Genomic DNA, 23,196 nt, shown 5'->3' on the forward strand with positions numbered 1-23,196 from the left:
AGTTGAACCCAGCAATAATCAAACCCATATATAAAACATATTACAAACCATATCCAACGGACAAAAATGACGATTAATTAAAATTCCACCATTTTGGATTTCATTTTGCCGGCCATTTTAAATTTCTACCATCACCAACTCTCGGAATTTATTTTTGAGATCAGAGTTGAACTCAACACATATTACAAAATTTCGCAATTTTGGATGAAACTTTGCCGGTCATTTGAGTTTCTGCTATCATGGATTCATTTTTGAGATCAGTATTGAATCCGGTTACATCGAAAACCGTGTAGATGACATGTTACACACAAGTGATATCTAACAGAAAAAAAGACATCCGCCGATTTGTGTTGCTGGCATTTTGGATTTTCAAAATTTATCTTTAAATTCAGAGACATCGAAAACCATATAAAAGACATAGCAAAAGTCATATCTGACGATATTATCGCTGCCATGTTATTATCACATTTATGGGGTTTTTTTTAAATGGCATTATATTACCAAATTTCGCAGCCATTTTGAAAGAAATGCCCGGCACCATATGAAAAATACATTTCTTTAATTCATGTTTGTCAAATTCGATTTTTCGGCACATTTCGCTTGCATAACCGCTCTGAGTTTGACGAATTTAAAAAGAAATTATTTATTATCCCACCTCTAAAACACACTAATTACGAGCTATCGCTCTCCGAAAATTCCTGAAGACAGTCGTATTGAATTTTGAGTATGGTTTTGTTGGACATATTTACCATTGAACCCAAATGACTTGTTTTCTTCCGCAATTTTTTTAGGGTAAAACGTTATCCCTCCCCGCCTATATAATACCGCAACAAGTAAATAAAAAGTTTTGATAAGAAAAGCTGTATGACATCACAAGACGCAAGTTCCTCCCTGAGGTCCGCGAAAGGTACAGCGTGGTGGCAATGGGCGCTATCTTCTAGCGGCCATCATGACAGAGATAATTGTTACCATTAAGTAAAATGTAAATGGACATTGAAATGAAGGTAGGGTGAAATCAATCTCGAGCGCTATCTGCGATGACACTAGCGTATCGGGACGGGATGATCCATATTCCGCTCTACTTCCCCTTCCGGCCGCCATGCTGGCTGGTCGTCAGCTAAGAATGTAAACAAACGGTAGCGAGCTCTCGGAAGTTTAATTTTATGAGAAACAATAACAACAACTGCGAGGACTTTTTATTAACCTATTTACATACAAAGCAATCAACAGAAATTATTTTATATTGATGATGAACAACTTGAACGAACGAACTCTTGTAATTTACGGTGTTACTGATGTATATATGAAGCTTATCTGTCATTACATCAGCCATTGGTGGTGCTAATATGAATTCGATGGCTATTGAAGAACATTCATGTTGTCATTTTGGACATCCATGTTAGTCTCATATTTTTGTTCAACAATAATCATGAGCTGTAATAACTGAAATTCACATGTGTCTAAGTTATTTATTTTGTGTTAAACGTTAGAAACGTCTTACTATTATGCACCAACCGGGATAATAAACATGGGCATACACCATGTAGTGTCCTGCCCCAACCGGGGTAATAAACATGTAGCGGTCTATGAGGGAAATCAGCTCCAGACAGCGACATATGAAAACATATGATAGCCACGCCCACACAGATACTATGTGTCTGAAAGGAAGACATGACTGTTGGTTAAATGAGAATCACGCATCCTTCAAAAAATCGGATTTCTATTGATTTAACAAGATTGTTGGGAGACAGGAGGGTAATCCTGAACGGAAGGTCGACTTGTGTGGACGTATACAAATTGGTCAAAACTATCTATTTTGAATCGTTACAACTGCAGGATTGATCACATATTGTGACTTTTCTGTACATTTTTTCAATTGAAATTTAACCCCGATTGGGTGGTCGAATGAGGCGTGTACTTAGGTCAGAATTGAGTCAATTGAGTCTTTAGCTTGTAGGTGACAAGGAGTACACTTTACCACTGCAGAATACAACATTTTACACAGCAATTCAATCAGTCATTAACCATATCACCGTTCGGGAATATTCGCCCCTCAATGTAATGAAATGGTGTTTGACGTCTTAGTGTTCTGCTCCGACTGGGCTAATGACGAGGGCTATGAGGGCAATTTTGCCAGGGCAGCGGCACTATGACCTACTCTTATATCGAATTCTAACTGTCAATGGTTCTTTTACGTACACGTCAATGGATACACGATACCTCGGTTTTCCGTTCAATCCGAACGACTAGACAGCTATCCTGCACCACTGACAAAGAGAAGCCATGTCGGAAAATACCGAAGAACTTTCTCGGCAAATGCAGGGATCGACGAACACGCGACCCTTAGGCTAGCGAGCTAGCGTCTTACCCACTTAGCCACCGTGGCTCCTTCCCTCAATGAACGTTGTCAATAAACAAGCTTGAGTCGTGTAGCATTTAAATAAAACTGCAGTTTCATTTTCCGAATAATGGAACTATGAACCCATCTGTTGAAATAACACGAATGTAGTATTTAAAAACAACCACCACGCCCCTACATCTTAACTCTACAATAAGTTTATAATATGCTTTTCCAATTTGTAATTATATTTTGGACCGTGGAATGAATTTAGATTTAGATTGATGACCTATAGTGTGTTTTATATATATTGACTTGATTACTTGTTTGTAAGGAAGAAAAACCTTCACGCCAAGTTTGAGATATATCCAATTTTATCTAATTAGTTGACCCCGTGTATTTTATTAAATTTAACATTACCTACAAAATACTACTAGGTTAGTTAGTCCTCTTCGTTCCTTGTGGAACATAGGGCTGGTACAGACTTCCGCCTTCTCACTCTATTTTGGGCTGTTCTTTTTACCTCATTCCAGGTTTTGCCAATATTTTCTAGTTCTTTGAGTAGGCATAACTCATCACTGCTTAGCCATAATATACTCTTCAAAAAAAGTAGGGTATATTCAGAAACAATACAAAACTGCGGAAATGCACTGCTGTTTTTATTAGAGGTAAGCAGTCTATGTTAATAACAGGTCAATTGCCTACAAATAAACATAAACCGTTCATATGGGCGGCTTATCCGACGACCCCATTTCACTCGAAAAGAGATACACTGTCAAAAGTAAAATTGGACGTTTTCGATTTTTTCTTAATAATGAGTAATTGCTCCACCAATCCTCAGACATTCAGCAATTCGTCGTGGCATGCTCCTAATCAATCGTCGAATAACTATTTAAGGCAATCTTGCAGTGTTGTCAGTTGACGTCGACGAACACGTCTCCCATCAAATTAAACGTAACACACTAACGCAAAGATACGCTAAACAATAAATCTTATGCAAGAACCGATGGGAAAGCAAACACGGATAGGATAAACCACCAAGAGGCAGCTTTCATCAACCCTTCCTTGAAGTGTCAAATTTGACAATGAACCCCTCCCCCGTGTATGGCACAATTGCGTGTTGCACATGCAGCTCAGTGGTTTTGTTGGGGCGATAAGTTCTTCACCTGTGAACATATTCTCAAAGCATGTCAAGTGTCCATGACTATTTATCATATCACAACCTGCATAGGTATTTGCATTTCAATATCCCCTACTTTCTTTGAAGAGTATATAATACATTTGATATATGAACTAATGTGTTAGTGATATTTTATTTGAAGATATAAAAATGTCAATGATTTATTCATATTCAAGTTGTAGGTGGTGTTTAAATGCTTTAAATGTTATATAACACTGTACCTTCCAAATGAACTGAAATTTAATGGTCTAGTTTGTTGATCATATCAGTGTGACTAAGGATTTTTTAATAAAGTTGATATTCATGTAACAGTAATCTTGAAAAAAACCCACACATATAGGTAAGAAAATGATTATAAATACACCTTGGTTTCGATTTGGTTTTTACTTGGCATACCAGTCATGGGTACAGAGTTATTTAGATGGCAGAACAAAAGTAAAATATCTTACTGAGTCTAGGGAGGAAAATGGAAAGAGCATAATTTAACAATAGATGTTATTTTGAGACTCGTATGTATGGCTACATGTGAATGCAGGGAAATTATTTGAGTCAGGTAGCACTATTGCTTACACCTCTTTCAAATTCAAATTGCATGCATCACCAATTTGCACATTGAACCAAATGACCAGTTGGATTCCATTATAGGACTCTAGAACCACACCAAGCAATTATCCAAATAGCTATGCTAATTTGAAGTTTACAACTGTTTCTGATGATTACATCCAAGCCAAATACGCTCACACCAGGTATCGAAGCCACAACCAAAAGTCAGAGGTGACCGAGCAGCTAGAGGTCGAAGCGTGACACTCTAGACCACTAGCCCCCCCCCCCCCCCAATTAACTTTGGTAGTACAGTAGGGTTTAATATCGCAAAATACTGCAATAAATATTTCTAGCAATAAATGTCCAATTCGATTAAAGAACCAATTAAATTAAATAAAAAGATTAACTCGGCTATTTCCACGCCCATTCGGACATTTTATTAAAACCTAGATATAACACTATTGTTCTAATTTTCACATCCTACGACATTTTTCTTTGATGTGTCAAGTTTATTCATGCGATATCAGTCAGACACTTCCAAATGCAGACATTGTAATAACCTGTCTTTGTCTATTGTCCGAGACAAGATGTGAAAATAAACAAAGAGTAGACTCAGAATAATCTTTTATTATTTTTAATTAAATGAATAGTTTATAATTAGATAATATCTAAAATACGTTATTTTAAAAGACATATTAAATGTATCGCACTATACATACATGACGAGGTCTACTTAATGTTTGAAATAATTAATATAAGATTTTAGATAATTACAAATATTATCGAAATCAAGTGAATTCCCAACATTCAAATTCATTAAGAGGGCTTTTACATATAGGCTAAGCCAGATCCCTAAGCCAGTTCCCCAATACCATTCAGATTTTCTCAATAAATAAAAATCATATTACATTATATGCTTTGATGTCATAGTATATGTTTTTATGTCATAGTATATGTTTTTGTACTACCCATCGAGATTGTTTTTATGATGTAATGCGTATAATAAGAAATAAATATTATTATTATTATTAATAAAGTAACATAATAAATGTTATCTTAAACTTCGACGTAATTAATTATAAGAAAAGAAAATCACACAAGATTTTTAAAATCTACACAAGCTTAAACTTCGACGTTATAAATTATAAGAAAAGAAAATCACACAATATTTTTAAAATCTACACAAGCTTCTGTTAAGATATTGAAAAGAACACACTTGTGTTAATGCAATGTAAAACAACACAAGCTCGTGTAGAATATTTTTAACACAAGTCCTAGTGTTGAGATCGAACACAAGAGTTTTTTCTGTGTTGGTTCTATTCCTGTCACTGTAATAGCCTGGGAAGCCACGAGACATGTATTTCATGGGCCACAAAATAAACCCACTTCAGTAGTAACTGTTCCTGAATCTCAACCCAAAACTGTTCCGTCGCTAAGATCACTAAGGCTTGTGCCCACAAAAGTTAGGTCGTCAGATGCGAATCCTCCTGCAGATGTCAACGAATCCCTTCAAACTGTTACAGACTCGCAAGGAAATTAGACTACGTACAGATTAGTACCCAGGTGGGGAGAGGAGATGGCTCATTTTGACGCCCAGGGTAAGGTTATTAATGTTACTACTACTCTCCAGGCATTGTATGCAACCGTCTCCACCGATCGAAATCTCTGACGAGAACATACTTGGCGAGAAGGCTGAGTCATCGTGGGTCAGTGATCGTTTTGTGTTTTATTTTGATTGTAACTTTGGTTTGACTCGTATTTGCGAACATGCACCAAAAATAACAGATGGTCGAGAAAGTTCATTGGGATTTTCTCATTTTCTGACGTGGTTTCTCCTTGTCAGTTGTGCAGGAAGGATGGCCTGACATTGGCGTGCACGTAAAAGATCCCTTGGCAGTGGGAATTCAATATAAGAGTAGGCCATAGTGCCGCTGTTCGTGTAATACTATAGGACATATATACTGTCACTATAAACCTCAGAATGACTCGTTCGGCATTTCTGTCCAAACGAGGCAAAAACGTGTCAAAATTTTTGCCCCGATTTTGCCACGTTGTAACGAGGTAAAAAAAAATACCTCGTTTCTCTGGAGTTCCAAAACGTGTTTTTTTAAATTGCCCTGTTTTTGGAACGAGGTATTTTGTTCAGAACGAGGCTGGGTAAAATTGCCTCGTTTACTAAACGAGGTATTTTATCCAAGATAATTATTAGCGGTATTTGCTGTCAACAAATAGAGCCATACAAATAATGTTCGGACCATCATGTGACCAATTGCAGATCTACAAATTAGATTATTTATTTGGGACATGATATTGTTCATAGTTATGGCTTACTACACTGGAGTTCTATTATGTATAATAAACGCTTCCCGAGCGAAACAAAACATAACAATGTCACGTGACAATATTACATATGGCGGATACAAGCGTTCTTTGATTACATGCAATCTGTTTTACAGACCTAATGCGACATCCGTCTTTTATCTCTGTCCAAGATGACTGACCTTTAAAAGGGCACACCGCTGTAGTTCTAAGGGTGACGTCACATCACAATGTTTACCAACAAAGCAAGATGGCATCGATAACGCCAAAAAAGATTACTTCTGTGGCTTGTTTTTGTTGTTTTAAAACAAACACGAGCAGGTCAATCAGATTAGACGGTGAAAATGTACTTTTGAAAGAATTCAGAGTAAACAAACAGAAAAAAACGTCAAATTGATGGTCACACGTGCGTTGTTTACATCGAACGTAGTAATATGAACTGGTACGGGCAAAATTATATCGTTTTACCCATTTTACGCATCCGCATACTATTTTCTGTACCTATTTACGCTAAATATGGAATATTTTTTATCAAGATATACTTCAAACACCTTTATTTATTTTTCTAAAACTAAAACAAAATGTTTCAGAATTTAATTTGTCGAAAGAAAAAAGTTAATATTTTGTAGTCATTAAGTCGCATCGATGTCATCCTTATCAGTGATTGTAGCGGCCAAGCGAATATTCACTGCGGATCAGTGTGGATTACATGCTGTTTGGTTTGATTATTAAATAATACGGCAATCTGTATTTATGGGAAAAGGAGAATGAATTTCCCCAAATCCAAAACTAGATGACTGGAATATTTATTGAATGGAAAGTAAATATTTTATAAACAAAAATATTCGGATTTGCAGTTTTCTAGCTTGGATGGATTTGTGATTTGAATCTCGAACTCAGTGTTTTATACATTTTATTATAAAATTGTAATAAATGTTTTACATGAATGAATAAAAGCTACAATTTAAAACAGTACAATAACATTGTGATTTGACGCTCTACAAATCACTAAGAGTATAACAATTGCTTGTTGAAAAAGCGTTACTAATATGTTTTTTTCCAATGCAGCAAAACCTACTGGACTGTTGTACTTAACTTATTATTTTTTAAAAATATATTCAAAAAGAATGCGTCTTTTACAGATTTCAATATAAGTATTAATGGTTTGTATTTGAAAATCAAATTATATAAGCGAAAAATAGTAAGATACATTATGTATATCTTAAAACACGCCCTTCTCATTTACTACTTCGGCGAATATCATTTGATAATTTAGATGATCAGAATTAAACACCGTTTTGCTATGTTATTATTTTTTTATGATTGGGTGGGGGTATACTTAATTAGGGGATTGGATTGAAAGATTATAGCTACCATCTTATGGAGACATAATGTGTGGTGCATTTACGGTCTTATAAAGCTCTATTCTTACATAAAGAATTCTTGATTCGCACGGAATTGTTTTAGCCGTGATCATTTTAAGTCATGCTTATGCCAAGATCTGGGTAAGTGTTAATTTAACTAGATATCAGAAAAGTACCACGTTTTCATAAATGTACTCTTTAGATAAATTGTACAATATTTATCAGTTCACTAGTTACAATAAAATCATGCATTATAGCTATTTTTATTTATTTATCCCTGGTGCTTCAAATTCAATTTAGGGTGCCTCAACATATTTAAAAATATGTTTTAAAGCTTTAGGTCATTTTATTATATCTTTCTACCATAAATAATAGCCCGAATTTAGGTATACCAAAAGTTAAAGAAATATAAACAGTTTTTGAGTTATTCAGATATGACTGCCAAAATTGTCACCAACACTCATGTCGTGTTTAGGCTAAAATCTAACCAGAAAACTTAGCGTCAATACATTATTAAATTTTATATTCCATTAATCAATTCCATTCCGCCATTGGTTTGTCTTAAACTCGTCATTTGTGTTCATGGGCAATCAGGGTCGAGATGGCAACGTTATATGTTTTATTCCTCTAATTTACTATAAAACACCATTCGGTTCGCGTCACGGGTTAACGGCATATTAATAGCTTTATTCACTGAGATGGTTCCTTTACTTTTTGTATTTATTTACAGAGGTTAAAAGTTTAAATGGAAATATTTAAGCACCTTCTTGTTAAACCGTTGAAAGATTTAAAGTTTGGATTAAGGTTAAGTGAATGTAGGTCAAACATGCCGTTTGACAGAGTGTGTATTAGGGTGTTAAAGATTAAAAGTTATTCCCTACAAGGTGGTTCTACGGTTCTTACCATACAATTCAGCTGTGAAATAACACAATTTCTTTCATTATGTGTACAACAATAAAACTATTTCAATTTCAAGTTGTCTAAACCAGGGTGTTGTGAGGTATGCATCTAAGTGTTTTGACGATCTGAAAAATATACTTAATTTTATTTAAACTTATTAGAATCTTAGGATGATTTAAACAAAGGCACAAGACCGGTTCCAGATTCAATAATACATATAGCAAGTATAACAAACCTTTAAACCTTGATACGTTCACTATTTCGGGCATTAAACTAATGGCTGATATTGTTTGTAGATAATACTAAGCCTAGGTTAACATTTTCAAAACATATTATCAATTTAATTCAAGCCTACTGTCCTAAACGCAGATATAGCACAATTATTAGATAATACGAATTAATTAAGTTAAGCATTCCCCAATCATGGGTGAGAGAAAATCAAACCAACTTGAATATAACAACAATGACTTCCACCAACACGAGCCAAGTGTTAGATGATGAATGAATTTGTGACACCGAATCAATTAAAATCTAAGTGTTGTTATGAAAAATGTCTCAGCTCTAAATTTGTAAAACTTATTTGTTTAAATTATTGGGAAAAGAATGGTTTCTTGTGTAATTTTCCTATCATATGGAAAACCATTTTTTGTATTTTTAAAAATCCTAAATGTATTGACTTAGATTATAAAATTTTACATAATATATTATGATCAACGGAAAAGCTATTTAAGATAGGTAAAGTAAGTGACGAATATTGCCCGGTTTGTAAACCAATGCACGAAGATATTCAATATTTACTAGATGTCATTATTAAACAGTTTTTTAAACTTCTAATTAAGAATATAATGAAAATAAATATAAGTAGTAATGAATTAGGCACTGTAATTTTATTTGGTCTCCAGCGGTCAAGTAAAACTCCACTAATAGAATTATGTAATATTATTATGTGTACAATACGATTAGCTATACATAATAGATAATATATACTGCGTACACATCTACGAAAAGAATGAGAGTGCTAAAGATTTTATTTTAAAATTTATTAAGCCTCCCGGGTTAAGTGATGAGATAAGCATCGATTTTTAACTTTAAATAAAAGAAACACAAAGTCTAATTTACTATAAAACACCATTGGGTTTGCGTCACGGGTTAACGGCATATTAATAACTTTATTCACTGCGATGGTTTCTTTACTTATGGTATATTTTTCGAATTGCTTTTTGTATTAATTTACAACGGTTAAAAGTTTAATTGAAAATATTCTAAATATTTTTCTTTATAACTGATTTGCTCAGTCATAACATGTCTTAGAAGCCTACACAACAATCTTGTTAAACCGTTGAAAGATTTAAAGTGTGGATTAAGGTTAATTGAGTGTAGGTCAAATATGCCCCTGGCGAAGTGTGTATTAGGGTGTTAAAGGAGCTAAGTCTCTCACTCGATATTTTCCATAATAATCGAAATTAAAAACACAAATTAAAATTCAATATTGGTCCATTTCGAGAAAATGAGTCACGCGAACTCGGGGGGTGGGGGGAATACCCAATTTTAGTGATATATAAGTAGTAAAAAAAATCTTCTGACTTAGTCCAGTAATATAATACAACACCTATATTAGAATCATTGTTTTTTGATTGGCGGATCATAATAGGAAGATAATAATATATAAAAAATTTAATCGACCGATATTTATAATCTGCTAAAACAAATTCGAGAAAATGAGTCACGCGATTTCGCGTGATGCCCAATTTTTGGGTATAAAAGAGACATTAGTTAAATATACCCCATTTCACTTCCAGAGTTCCAACTTCACATTATTCAAATCAACAGCCACAGGTAAATATTTTATTATTGAGTTCCCTTTCATATAGGACCGTCACACCACATTGGAGGAGATAAATGGGGTTTAACGTCCTACTGTTCTGCACCGACTGGGCTAATGAATGCGGGCATACGTCATACAGTGCACTATGAAGGAATATTTCACCCGGACAGCGACACTACGGCCTACTTTCAAATTCCTATTGTCAGTTTTTTACGTGCACACAAATGTGTACCTTTTCGTTCCACCCGAACGAGTATACGTTGTCCGTTGCCAGGTCATTCGTCATGCACCACTGACAAGGGGGAAACCACGCTGGAAAACCCTGACGTCCACATTGTGACAATCCGCTGTGGTCACTTTTATAATCTTCTAGACTTTATAGTTATCTTATGACAGTGTTTGTTTTTTGTCATGCATTTGTTTTCATGTGTTGTTGTGTGTTGTGGAGACTTCATGCGTTTAGTACGTAAAGTTTTATTCGACACGAGCTTCTAAAATTACTTGATACTTACTGAGGCAAGGTCTACTTATAGTGAGTAAAAGTCTATTTATGTTGAGTAAAAGTCTATTTATGTTGAGTAAAAGTCTATTTATGTTGAGCAGTGTACTTCTTTTCATTTCGTGTTCTACAGAATCAAACATGGTTAAATGGAAAATAAACTCCCTCTATATTCGAAACCGGGGGCGTGTTTTTCTCCTAGTTCTATAATCCTTGAGTGGCACTTAGCGAGATTAATGTTGTTGTTGTTGTTTGTTACAAATGTTGTTGTTTGTTGTTTATTGACGATTTAACGTCCAATACAATGACATATGATATTATGGACAGGTTGATGTAATTAAATTATTTACACTTAATTGGTTGAGAATTGATAAAAACATAAAATATAAATGTCCGTGTATATCAAAAGTCTGGTAAAAACACAAATTTAACGTCCTATCCATTATATATGATATCATGGAGAGACAGAAATGGGGTTTAACGTCCACTTGACACAGACTAGGTCATTTCAGAACTAACATATGGTTTAATTTTATTTCAATAATTCGCTTGCGCGTAGGGGTCTTTAGCAGTCGGAATTAACCGGAGGACTCGGAGAAAACCCACGAGGTTGGATAGGCAACGCTACTCCTTGTCACTTACAACCTGGGATTCGAAACCCCGCCAGTTGACTCAATGACAGGCCTCATGATAGAATGATATCATGGAAAGGTTGATTTATAATTAACAGCCGATTAGAAACAGTCAGAGATCAATTAATCAATACTGTCTCAGATATTGGTTTTAAATGTGATGACAAGCTACATACAATATTTATTTGTTAATCCAGGAGAATCATTCATTTAAAAATACCTTTGTACATACAGGTGCCTACATCCAATAATACCTGTATACGTACATACAGGTGCCTACATTAATCCGATTTAAACAGATTAACATAAGAGTATTAAGGAGTTAATTTTGTGCAAATTACTTTGTTTTCTTTTTGTATATAATTTTAAGCCAATTTTTTAGAGTTTACGGTAATGTGGTTTCTGGTATTGCTAATAAAGTAAGGCGGGAATATGAGGAATATTTTGCCCGAACAGTGGCACTACGATCGATTCTTAAATAGAATTTCAACTGCCAATGGTTCTTCTGTGTACAGTGCACGCCAATGTGTACACGCGACCTTCTTATTTATCCCCTTCGAGCGACTAAACAGTAGTCCTTGCCCCGCCCCTCCCCGTCCTGCAACACTGAACAGGGGAAACCAGATTTCTTACAGTTAAAATTACACGGCGAATTTTAATAGAAATTGGACTACCTCCATATAATGTTACCTGTAAACCTTGAATTTATAATTATTCAGTGAATTTTAATACACATTGAATTTCCGTCATATAATATTACCTTTAAACCTTGAAGTTATTGTATAATTACACAATGAATTTTAATTTTAAAAATTGGATTACCTGTATAAAGCTTAAAGTTATAATTACACTATACATACAGGTATGACCCGGATATATATTATTACCTATAAACCTTGAAGTGTTAGTTTACACAATGCATGTCGGTCAGGTATGACCAGGTATGACCAAGATGTGCATAAAATAAAACACAATGAATCGTATCTTCATTTGTCTATTACAAATTACAATGATAAAGAACTCTTTTAAACTGTTGATGACAATATTACTAAATTCATATAGAGATCAAGGTCTTTAACATCTTTGATGTAGACTTGATATATGATTTCTATAGGTAAACATTCTTCTATATATACTGCAGGTAAAACGATACACCAACATGATATACAATACATATAGGTTAATGTATATACATAGTTTCACACCGATTTATTCAACGGTTTATGATAGACGTCCCGGGGGGGGGGGGGTTGGATGGTCGAATGCTGTATCTTAAGGCCTGTCATTGAGTCAACTGGCGTGGTGTCGAATCCCCGGTTGTACGTGGGTTTTCTCCGGGTCCTCCGGTTTCCTCCCACTGCTATATAAAATATTAAAATGATTATATAAAATAATTATATATAAAATAATTATATATAAAATATTAAAATGATTATATAACATATTGAAATAGTTATATATATAATTTTAAAATAATTATATATTTAAAATATCAAAAAATATTCTTTACAAATATTAAATGGTTATATGTAAATATATTAAAATGATTATATGTAAAATATTAAAATGGTTATATGTAAATATATTAAAATGGTTATATATAAAACATTAAAATGGCGTTGGCTTACTAACCAGTCATACTAAACTAACGCCGTCTGTCTACAATTAGCTCTGCTTGGGAACAGACACTAAGCTAGTTGACCGAAATCGACGATTTTAGTCGAAAACTCTTAGTTCGATACTTTTGAGAAATATTTATTCTGTATCAATTTAATATCAATGAAACGATTTATTTAGTCTTTGTGTGTATAGCAGATATGAAACGGAATAGAACCACATTTGAATATGGCGGCCATTTAGGACAGAGATCTATTTTCGAAGTAGAGTAGATAGTTGTCTGTGTTCCTTGATCGGTCGACCGCTTTCCTTTTGTCAGTGGTGCAGGTCGAAGAGCCTAGTAATTTGGAATAAGAAGATCAATTAGTGGTAATTAGTATATATTATATTAAATGTCATTAATATTGCCAATTAGCTAAAACCAGCCTGTCATGTTAACAGGTTTAAATAGTATTTTATTAAATAGTATTTTATTCAAGCGACGATTAATATTTACAAGTCATTATTTTGTGAAATAGGATGCAGTAACAAGCAAACAAATGTTTATATAAAACTGTTAATTATACGATATATCTACACTGAAAAAAAACTTGTGTTGGATCTCAACACAAGTACTTGTGTGAAAATTATTCTACACAAAACTTGTGTTGTTTTGCATTGCATTAACACAAACTTGTGTTCTTTTTAATGCATTAACACAAATCTTGTGGGGTTTTTCATATAATTAACACAAGTAATGTGTACCGTCAACAAATTTTTTTTTTTAAATTTGAACTCCATACAAAGTCTTAATCCGGGCGTCCACAAGTATAAGAAAAGTATTTTTTACTCAGACATGATGGCCAGACAGACTTGAATGCTAATTGGTGTTAAGATGTCTGTAGTTAAAATAAAGTTGTTGATTTTTTATGGGCCCAATAAACTGGTAGATCAAAGGCCTATTGAGCGCTCATGCCCGGTGTGATTTTAACAATTGACTCCAAATGCATTGACAAGAAAATAAGTAAAACTATTATTTAATGTGATTGGTTGATAAAATCAACGTACTATAGGCTACAGTTTGTCTGCGATATCATCTCGATGCAACCGGACATTAAATGAATTGATTTCACACAATTCATTTACCATTTAACAACGTGCTGAAATGATTTTGGAGCAGTGATATGTTTGACAAATGTAAGCTAATGGTCACAGAGAATAAAAGACCGCAGGTTTGTGAATATTTATATAAAAAAAAATAATACCATTTATTTTATGATCAGTAGTGGAATACCGCGTTTTATCAGTGAAATAAAAGTGTTATTCCACTGGCTAGTTGTTTTTACCTAAAATGATTGTAAAATCATAAAATAAATAGAACATTACGCATTCGTGAAAATATAAGTTTTCTTGCTTCTCGATGAAATAAAATATGTTATTCACTCTAAAACGACAAATATCCTCTATGTATGTAATTTAGCATCGATATTGTTTTTGTGTATAATATTAGTATTTCGTTTCCTTAAAAAAAACTCCAACAATTTAACCCGGAAGTTCATGTTTAAAATGGCGGGCGGTGACAGGGAAAAAATTTCGGCATGTTATTATCAAATCTGTTCAATTTTTCTGAAATCGTGCTTAATTAACATTAGTTGTTCGGCGCTACGATGTTGTTCAAATACGTACATTACAGAATTACATTATGATTAAACCAGAAACGGCTCGACTTGAACCAGCAGGTAAGAATCTGTTTTGAAATTATATCTTGGGAGGTTGGATTGGATTGGCGGTCATTTTGATTCTTGTTTCATGATTTTTTATATTATAAAGATTTTGCCAAGAGTAGACATAAACGCGGGCACAGACTAGAAAAAATCTTTTTACACTTTTGTGTTAGTTGAATTGTAATCTAATTTATGTTTAAAAAAACAACCTTAAATCAAATAAGCAGATATTTTCTCCGTTCAACCTCTGACTCTGTCACTCTGTGGAATATATTAGGCCCCTATTTTCCTGATTCAGTCACAGTTAATAAATAATAAATAATGGAACTAGAATCAGTCTGTGGAAGTTTCTCTATAGTTTCATTATTTTTTCCAGTCAGTGATGATATGACTCATTCCACCTTACAGTTACAGCAATTACCGTAATGAGAATTTACCGTTCAAGGACTCCATTTTGGCATTGAATTGGAATTTGAAGAAAAACTGGTAACAATTTCATTTAATTTTTATATTTTCTAATTTTTTTTTACCAATGTCCTACAATGATTAGTGTATGTGAACATACAATCCCAAGTAAAGTATTTATATGACACTTACATGCAACAGAGAGAGAAAAATGACATAAACAAGGCCTTACGTGTACTTGTATTTGAAGAATCAAGTAGTCCAAGCTATGCCTATATGCATACCGGTAATCAACTACGACGACGATTAGCTTTCTTCCGTTTCCACTCTTTCCCTGCACACTGTTCCATTCTACTTAGCCCACAGACGCTAGGTCGTTTCGGGAAAAAGGACAGGTAAGGTTAAATTTGATATGAATAATTCGTTTGCTGGTATGGGTATTTAGCAAACGGAGGAAACCGAATGGCCCAGAGAAAAACTCAAGAGATTGGACAGGCGACTCTACTCCTTGAAATCGAAACCATGCCACTTAACACAATGACAGACCCTGTGATTTCATGTGAATGCATTAACTACTAGACCATTCCCCCCAGCCCACCCCATATTGAATAAAAGTATGGCTTATTTCAAATATGATATTTACATATAAAGAAAGTAGAGAGACTTCAATCTTACTAGAAAAATACTAGATTACCTGAAATGAAATGGGGTTTAAAGACAACGTCCTACTGTTCAGCTCCGACTGGTCTAATGCAGTGTGCTAAGAGAAAATGTTTGTCCGGGCAGCGACACTATGGCCTACTCTCATAGCGAATTCAAACTGCCAAGAGAACTTTTATGTGTACGCCAATGTGTACATTGGATATCAGGGGAAACCACTCTGAAAAATCAAGATGAGCTTTCTCGGTCAACCCCAAGAGGTAACCTGTGGCCTCCATGCTAGTATTCAAGCACCTAACTCACTCAGTCACCATGGCCGTCTTCTAATTACTGCGACATTGAAACCATGTGACAAACAAGGATTATAAAAATAGATTTTTACGGCTTAGGTAGTTCCTTGGGATTAAAATTTTTGATACATATAGATACATTAGTTTCAATTTCAAATCACACAGTTTGTATATATGGTATGGTAGCTTTAATGGTAAATTACATATCATGTATTTATTTTGTCAGTTTCAATATTGGATGTATATGCAAATCACCCAGGAAAAGATCATGTAACAAAAGAAATTATAAAAGTAAAAAAATGGAAGAAGAAATGGCTGGAAAAAATGATGATAGAGCAGCTTTTTCTTGGTGGGTAACTATTCAATTCTTATAGAAAAGATTGCTGTTATGCTATTTTGAAATCTAAAATTCAGTTTAGTATAGTAAAACTGTACACGTACATGTATGAGCACAGACAGAATCTTAGTTAGATATGACTGTCTCATCTGTGGCAAAGCAAACCAACACATGAAACAAAACAAATGTAGTTAAATTAACATTTTTTGACTTAATCAAAACTGTCTAGTCAATTTAAGCCAACTAATGTAATACATTGCATATTTTTTTTCAGTTAGCCACTTCGGAAGATCAAGACAGCTGGAAAGGGCTATTGATATTGTGGAAGTGTTTTCTTACAGAGGTTGCTTATCAGACAAAGGCTATGTAAGTACCATGCATATTTGCTTTTTGAATCAGGAACTGGTTCTATACACTTGGTGGGGGGGGGGGGTTGGATGGCCGAATGGTTAGCATGTGCGTGCTGTATCATACGGCCTGTCATCCTCGGTTGTACGTGACAAGGAGTAGGGTTGCCTGTTCAACCTCGTGGGTTTTCTCCGGGTCCTCCGGTTTCCTCCCACTGCTAAAGACCTCTACGCGCAAGCGAATTAATGAAATAAAATTAAACCATATGTTAGCCCCGAAATGACCTAGTTTGTGTCGAGTGGACGTTGAACCCCATTTCTCTCTCTATATATACACTTGGTAATCTAGTTCTTCTTTTTGGGGCATAGTCTAGCGCTATGCCATTTCAAATACGATCAACATGAGACTCAGCAGGCTTGTTTGGTTGATATACAGTTTTGATATATGACTTCAAAACTATAAGATGGATGCAATGTTACACCCTTTCATAATCATTATTATAAAGCGTTCAAATGCATGAATTTGTAAAATATAATTAATATCATATTGTAATACTGTTTGCAATACTGTATTCACCACTGCCTTAGTGGAGATAATTGGTAAATTAAATGATTATTTTTTCATTATTGTCTTTTTTTCAAGACTTTTGTTCTGGCTTCTGACCCATTGAGGCATAATAATCTACCTGGGTCTGTAACTTGAAAAGACACAATAAGTATTATGCAAAGTTGAAACAAAATAGAGACTCAACGTGTGGAAAAATAAGTTATTTATTTAAACATTGTGAACCGTAGAAAGTATATTTATTGCCAACTCAACCACATACTATCATCCAGGGTTTATGGACCTACTTATAGTCCAACCTTCGACGATGGGTTGTATGTTCAATCTAGTTGGAGGTGTACGATTGAACATACAATAATTCAATAACTCACTTCTCTTAGTATAATCTTATATTCTGTAACAATATCTAACAAAGATAATATATACATATAATACTGACCCACAGGATAGGTAACTTAATAAGGAACAGCATCTAAGAAATAACTAGTCACTATATCAGAGACCTGCCCTTCAGTATGTCCTGCTGCCTGCCTGTGGTTAACCCGCCTTTTTCTAATATATACAATTTTTAGGACTTTTATACCTTAGCTTTGTTTTTAGTTACAATATAATCCTTAATACCTTACTGGAATAACTTTACAATAGATAATAATTTATGAAACAATGTCTCTCTAATATAATTACAGAGTTTATTTTAATTAGGATTCTGGCTAATCTATAATGGCTCTGGCATCAAATTAACTATGCTCTAATTCTACCTGGTCATAATACTTGAATATTAAGCCATCAAATTATTTTATAATTTTGAAAATGAAATGAAATGGGGTTTAACATCCTACTGTTTTGCTCATAAACTGGGCTAATGAAGACGGGCATACACCATACAGTGTGCTATGAGGGAAATTTTGCCCGGGCAGTGGCGCTACAGCCTACTCTTATATCGAATTCCAACTGCCAAGGGATCTTTTACATGCACGCCAATGTGTACACAGGACCTCGTTTTTTTTATCCCATCCAAACGACTAGACAGCTGTCCTTGTCAGGTCCTCCGTCCTGTATCACTGACAAGGGGAAGACACGTCGGAAAATCTGGATGAACTTTCTCAGCCAATTTTGAAAAAGAATATAGTGATTGTAAAAGCTAATAAGTTATCGGTTGCATTTTATTTTTGTTTTTAATGTTAAATATCCCTCTCAAACACAATTATATTTTAATTCTCTCCAGAAATTTGTGTAAAATATAGACTGTAAATTAAAACTTTCATCTTTTAACTGTTGAGTCAATTTAAGTCATCTAATACATAGTATGTTTTTTTCCAGTTAACTACATCAGAAAGATAAAAACAGTTGGAAATGGCTATTCATATTGTGGAAACTTTTCTCACAGAGCTTGATAATCAGGCAAAATGTAAGTAACATACATATTTGTATTTTTAATCAGGAAGTAGTTTTATACATTTGCTTGGTAATCTAGTTATTCTTCTTGGGGCAATGCCTAGGACTCAGCTATTTCAAGTACTTGGCATGCTTGATTTTTGCCAATCACATCCATTGATTTCCTTCAAGTTATGATAGGGCCTATGTGTATTTTTACAGTAAATAGCAGTAAAATAATGATGGACAATATTTTACTTTTCAAATAGATTTCAATAGATTTTAAAGGGTAATATCCAATTTGTTGTCAATGGAAATAAAATAAGAATGGGTCCAAAAATAATTAGACATTGCCAAGTAAATAGGTGCTGCCAATGATGTAGTTGGGAATCTGGATTTGCAGACAATACATGTATGAACCGGGTGAATAGTTGACCTATTATGAGACTTCAGTCCCAAATCTCAAGACTTTTTTCTGACTTGGCCTGACAAAGACAGCTGTCTAGTCCTTCAGATGAGACGAATATTGGAATGCACGTAAAAGATCCCCTGGCAGTTGGAATTCGATATAAGAATAGATGATAGTGCCGCTGCCCGGGCAAAAATTCCCTCATAGCACACTGTGTGGCATATGCCCGTCATTATTAGCCCAGTATAGGAGCAGAACAGTAGGACGTTAAACCCCATTTCATTTCATTTTTCTGACTTTTAACCCATTTGATTTGAGCATAATAATCTGCCTGGGTCTTTAAGTGGACAAGACACAATAAGCGTTACGCAAAGTTGAAACCAAATAGAGACTCAGTCTCGATGTGGCAAAATAAATTGTTTATTTAAACATTGTATTCTTATTGCCTACTTTTTATTTTTTAGGCTGGAACACCCTTGAAAGAGTATTTGATGTATGATAACAACAAGAGAACCCAAGCATCAATTTATTTTATACTTCTGGGAAAGAATGCATTTGACCCAATTTTTAAATATTTATTTTTTGTTATTAATGTTAAATTTTCTTCCAAAACACAATTAGATTTTAATTCTCTTCAAATATGTATGTATAATATAGCAAGTAAACTGACATATAAATCACTTAGAATTTGGTCGGAAATCATAAAGTATTTAATAGGTATTACTAGAAACCAAATGTAGATCAAATACACCCAGAATTACAAAAAACCTTGACCTACATTAAGGTGACTTTCCCGTGCTTATGAAATGAAATACGTTTTAATATCCTGCTTTTCTGTGTTCTTAGAGTGATTCTACCCTACCCGTATATCAAATATTTCAACTGTCAAGGGTTCTTTAAAGGGTACCCAGGGGGGCCGAATGGTTAACACGCACACATTTGATCAGAAGGTCTGTCATTGATTCAAATAATTCAATTTTCAAGGGTTCTTCAAAGTGTACGCAGTTGGGTTGGTTTCGATTCTGGGGGGTGGATGGCCGAATGGTTAGCACGTGCATGCTGTATCATACGGCCTCCTGTCATTGAGTCAACTGGCATGGTTTCGAATCCCCGGTTGTAGACAAGGAGTAGGGTCGTCTGTCCAATCTTGTGGGTTTTCTCCGGGACCTCCGGTTTCCTCCCACTGCTAAAGACCCCTACGCGCTAGCGAATTATTGAAATAAAATTAAACCATATGTTAGTCCCAAAATGACCTGTCTCTCTCTCTCTTTTGATTCTGGGCTTGTACCCAATTATCCCTTGCCATATCCAACACTGAAAAGTGGGAACTATGCCGGAAAATCCAGTTGAAATTTCTCGGCCAACGCCTTATGCTCACTGAACCACTGTGGCTTATGACTTGTGATTGTATATAAATCTTTTGTACATATGATATTTTTTATTTCAATCCTGTAATCTTGATGCTTTGCTTCTTTTATTTATAAAATATTCATTTTGTTTGGGTTTTTTTTAATGAGGAAAAGGCTCTACATCATTTTATTACTCCTGCAAAATAGAGCAATTTTCTTTTGTTAGTTTTCTGTGTATGCTAGTTATTTCTATATGTCTCACAAATCACTTGTAGTGTGATTTTGTAGCATTTTTCAGTTTTTGAAATTGTTTCAATTTAGTGCATAATTAATCTTATTAGTGCTTAGTTTGGATGTTATTAAATTTAGATATATTTGAATTATATATTTTGGGGTATGGGGTAGGGATACTGTGTACATATCTTTATATTCTCAGTTCTTGTTTTGGGGTAAAGAACAATTTAAATAGCTATTTTATATTTTGTGATGGGTAAAGTGTGTGGGGCAAAAAACATCAATTTAAATAGCTATTTTATATTTTGTGATGGGTAAAGTGGGGGGGGGGGGAGGGGTCATTATATATAACACAATATAATTTGTATTAGAATTGAAGTCTCTGTTTTTCTGTTAACATTTCAAATATCTATTTAGTTTTGATGTATTAATTTACCTTTTCCTATGATTTTATGAATAAATAATAATCTTGCAAAATTTTTTTTTGTTTCCTTCTTTTATCAAACTTTACAGGTCTAACAGAGCAAAGAGAGGGGTCCTACATAGAAAGGTTGCTATGCTGGATATAAATTGGGGAAAAATACAACACAAGTTTTTGATGATGGTTATACACAAGTTTGTATGAAACCACACAAGTTTCAGAAATTTCAACACAAGTTTCAGAAATTTCAACACAAGTTTCAGAAATTTCAACACAAGTTTCAACACAAGTATTGTGTAGATTTCACACAAGTTTCAACACAAGTTTTGTGTTGTTTGATACATTTTAACACAAGTTTTGTGTTGTTTCAACATTTAACACAAGTTTTGTGTTGTTTTAACACAAGTTTGTGTTGTTAAATAGAGACACCTAACTTGTGTTGAATTTAACAAAAGTTTGTGTTGTTTCAACACAAGTTTTTTTTCAGTGTACCTGTACACTAATTTAATATGGGAACCGTGGTGGCTCAGTGAGTAGGGCTATAGGTTATTAACCAGGTAGTCCCTGGTTCAATCCCGATCATGGTCGAGACAGTTTCCCGGGTCCCCGTCCCCCGCCTTATCAGTGGGTGCAGGGTGACAAGGAGATGAGGTATTTATTTGATGGGACGCAAATACGAGCCCCCGCCCCTCCCTCCCTTTCCCTAGTCAATGGGGTGCAAGGCGGAGGATTTGATAAGGAGAGCTGTTAGTCGTTTGGATGTGACAAAACTACGAGAAGGTCTGGTGAACAAATTTCGTCATAAGACACTGCATGGTGTAAGCTCGTCATCATTATCCATGTCGATGTAGCAGAACAGAACGTTAAACCCCATTTCATTTCATATTATCCACGAGTATCCCTTGTATATTAATTCACTACCGCGCATTCGTACCGGCTTCTGAAATCCACGTACTAACCACGTATCCAGTAACATCTGATGACTCTTATCATAACTAACAACTTCTGCTGTAATGTTGTGCTGTAAAGTTTAATAGTAATGGGTTTCTAGATGTTGTAGGGAATTATCTTAATATTGGGTGGTTTTACGCCACTGGACTCACCCAACTCACCCAACTTACCGATTTCTTATTAAAGTACAAGATTAAATTAAAGTAGCTAAGTCTCTAACTCAATATCATCCAAAGTCTTACACGTTGAAAACACGAATTATATGTCAATTCAAATCAACATTGATGTTGTGATCCTACCGGGAAAAGGTGGAGTCCTGATATCCAATATTTAAGACAAAATAAACGAATCGTGTACCATAGTGCGTTTCAGCGTCATTGGTAACAAATGACCAGAAAGAACGAAGCTAGACATATTCCACAACTCTGGAGAGCATGCGCAATAGACTGGAATAACCAGACGCTAGAAATTGGCCTTCGGTTGAGACTCATGTCGTATTTCGCTGGACATAACTGATTTGAAATTAGAGTCAAAACGGAAACAATTGAATGTAAATCAGTTTATATACAATCAGATTACAGTATTATATGCGTTGCGACCCACTTTTGTCAATTTCTAGGTCCCAAATGTTAGCGATTTAGCTCCTTTAAATCGGACTATTATTTATGGTAGAAAGATATAATAAAATGACCTAAAGCTTTAAAACTTATTTTTAAATATGTTGATGCACCCTAAATTGAATTGTGAAGTACCAGGGATAAATAAATAAAAATAGCTATAATGCATGATTTTATTGTAACTAGTGAACTGATAAATATTGTACAATTTATCTAAACAGTACCTTAATCGTCAGAAAATTTATGAAAACATGGTACTTTTCTGATATCTAGTTAAATTAACACTTACCCAGATCTTGGCATAAGCATGATTTAAA

General features: G+C 34.4%; 1 protein-coding gene and 1 long non-coding RNA gene across 3 annotated transcripts in view; both read left to right on the forward strand.

Annotated features, from left to right (window-relative positions):
- Positions 1-23,196, forward strand: part of LOC126816426 (uncharacterized) — a 51,418-nt gene that overhangs the window by 2,864 nt on the left and 25,358 nt on the right. The window lies entirely within an intron of this gene.
- On the forward strand, positions 13,974-21,179 carry LOC126816428 (uncharacterized). 2 transcript variants are annotated; one of them, XR_007678345.2, is made up of 5 exons: positions 13,974-15,406; positions 16,502-16,624; positions 16,887-16,978; positions 18,845-18,932; positions 19,772-21,179. It is a non-coding gene; the product is annotated as an uncharacterized LOC126816428 (long non-coding RNA). The 2 variants fall into 2 exon arrangements; XR_007678346.2 differs by lacking the exon at positions 13,974-15,406 and adding an exon at positions 15,513-15,720.

Source organism: Patella vulgata, chromosome 3, assembly GCF_932274485.2.
Source record: "Patella vulgata chromosome 3, xgPatVulg1.2, whole genome shotgun sequence".
NCBI lineage: Eukaryota > Metazoa > Mollusca > Gastropoda > Patellidae > Patella > Patella vulgata.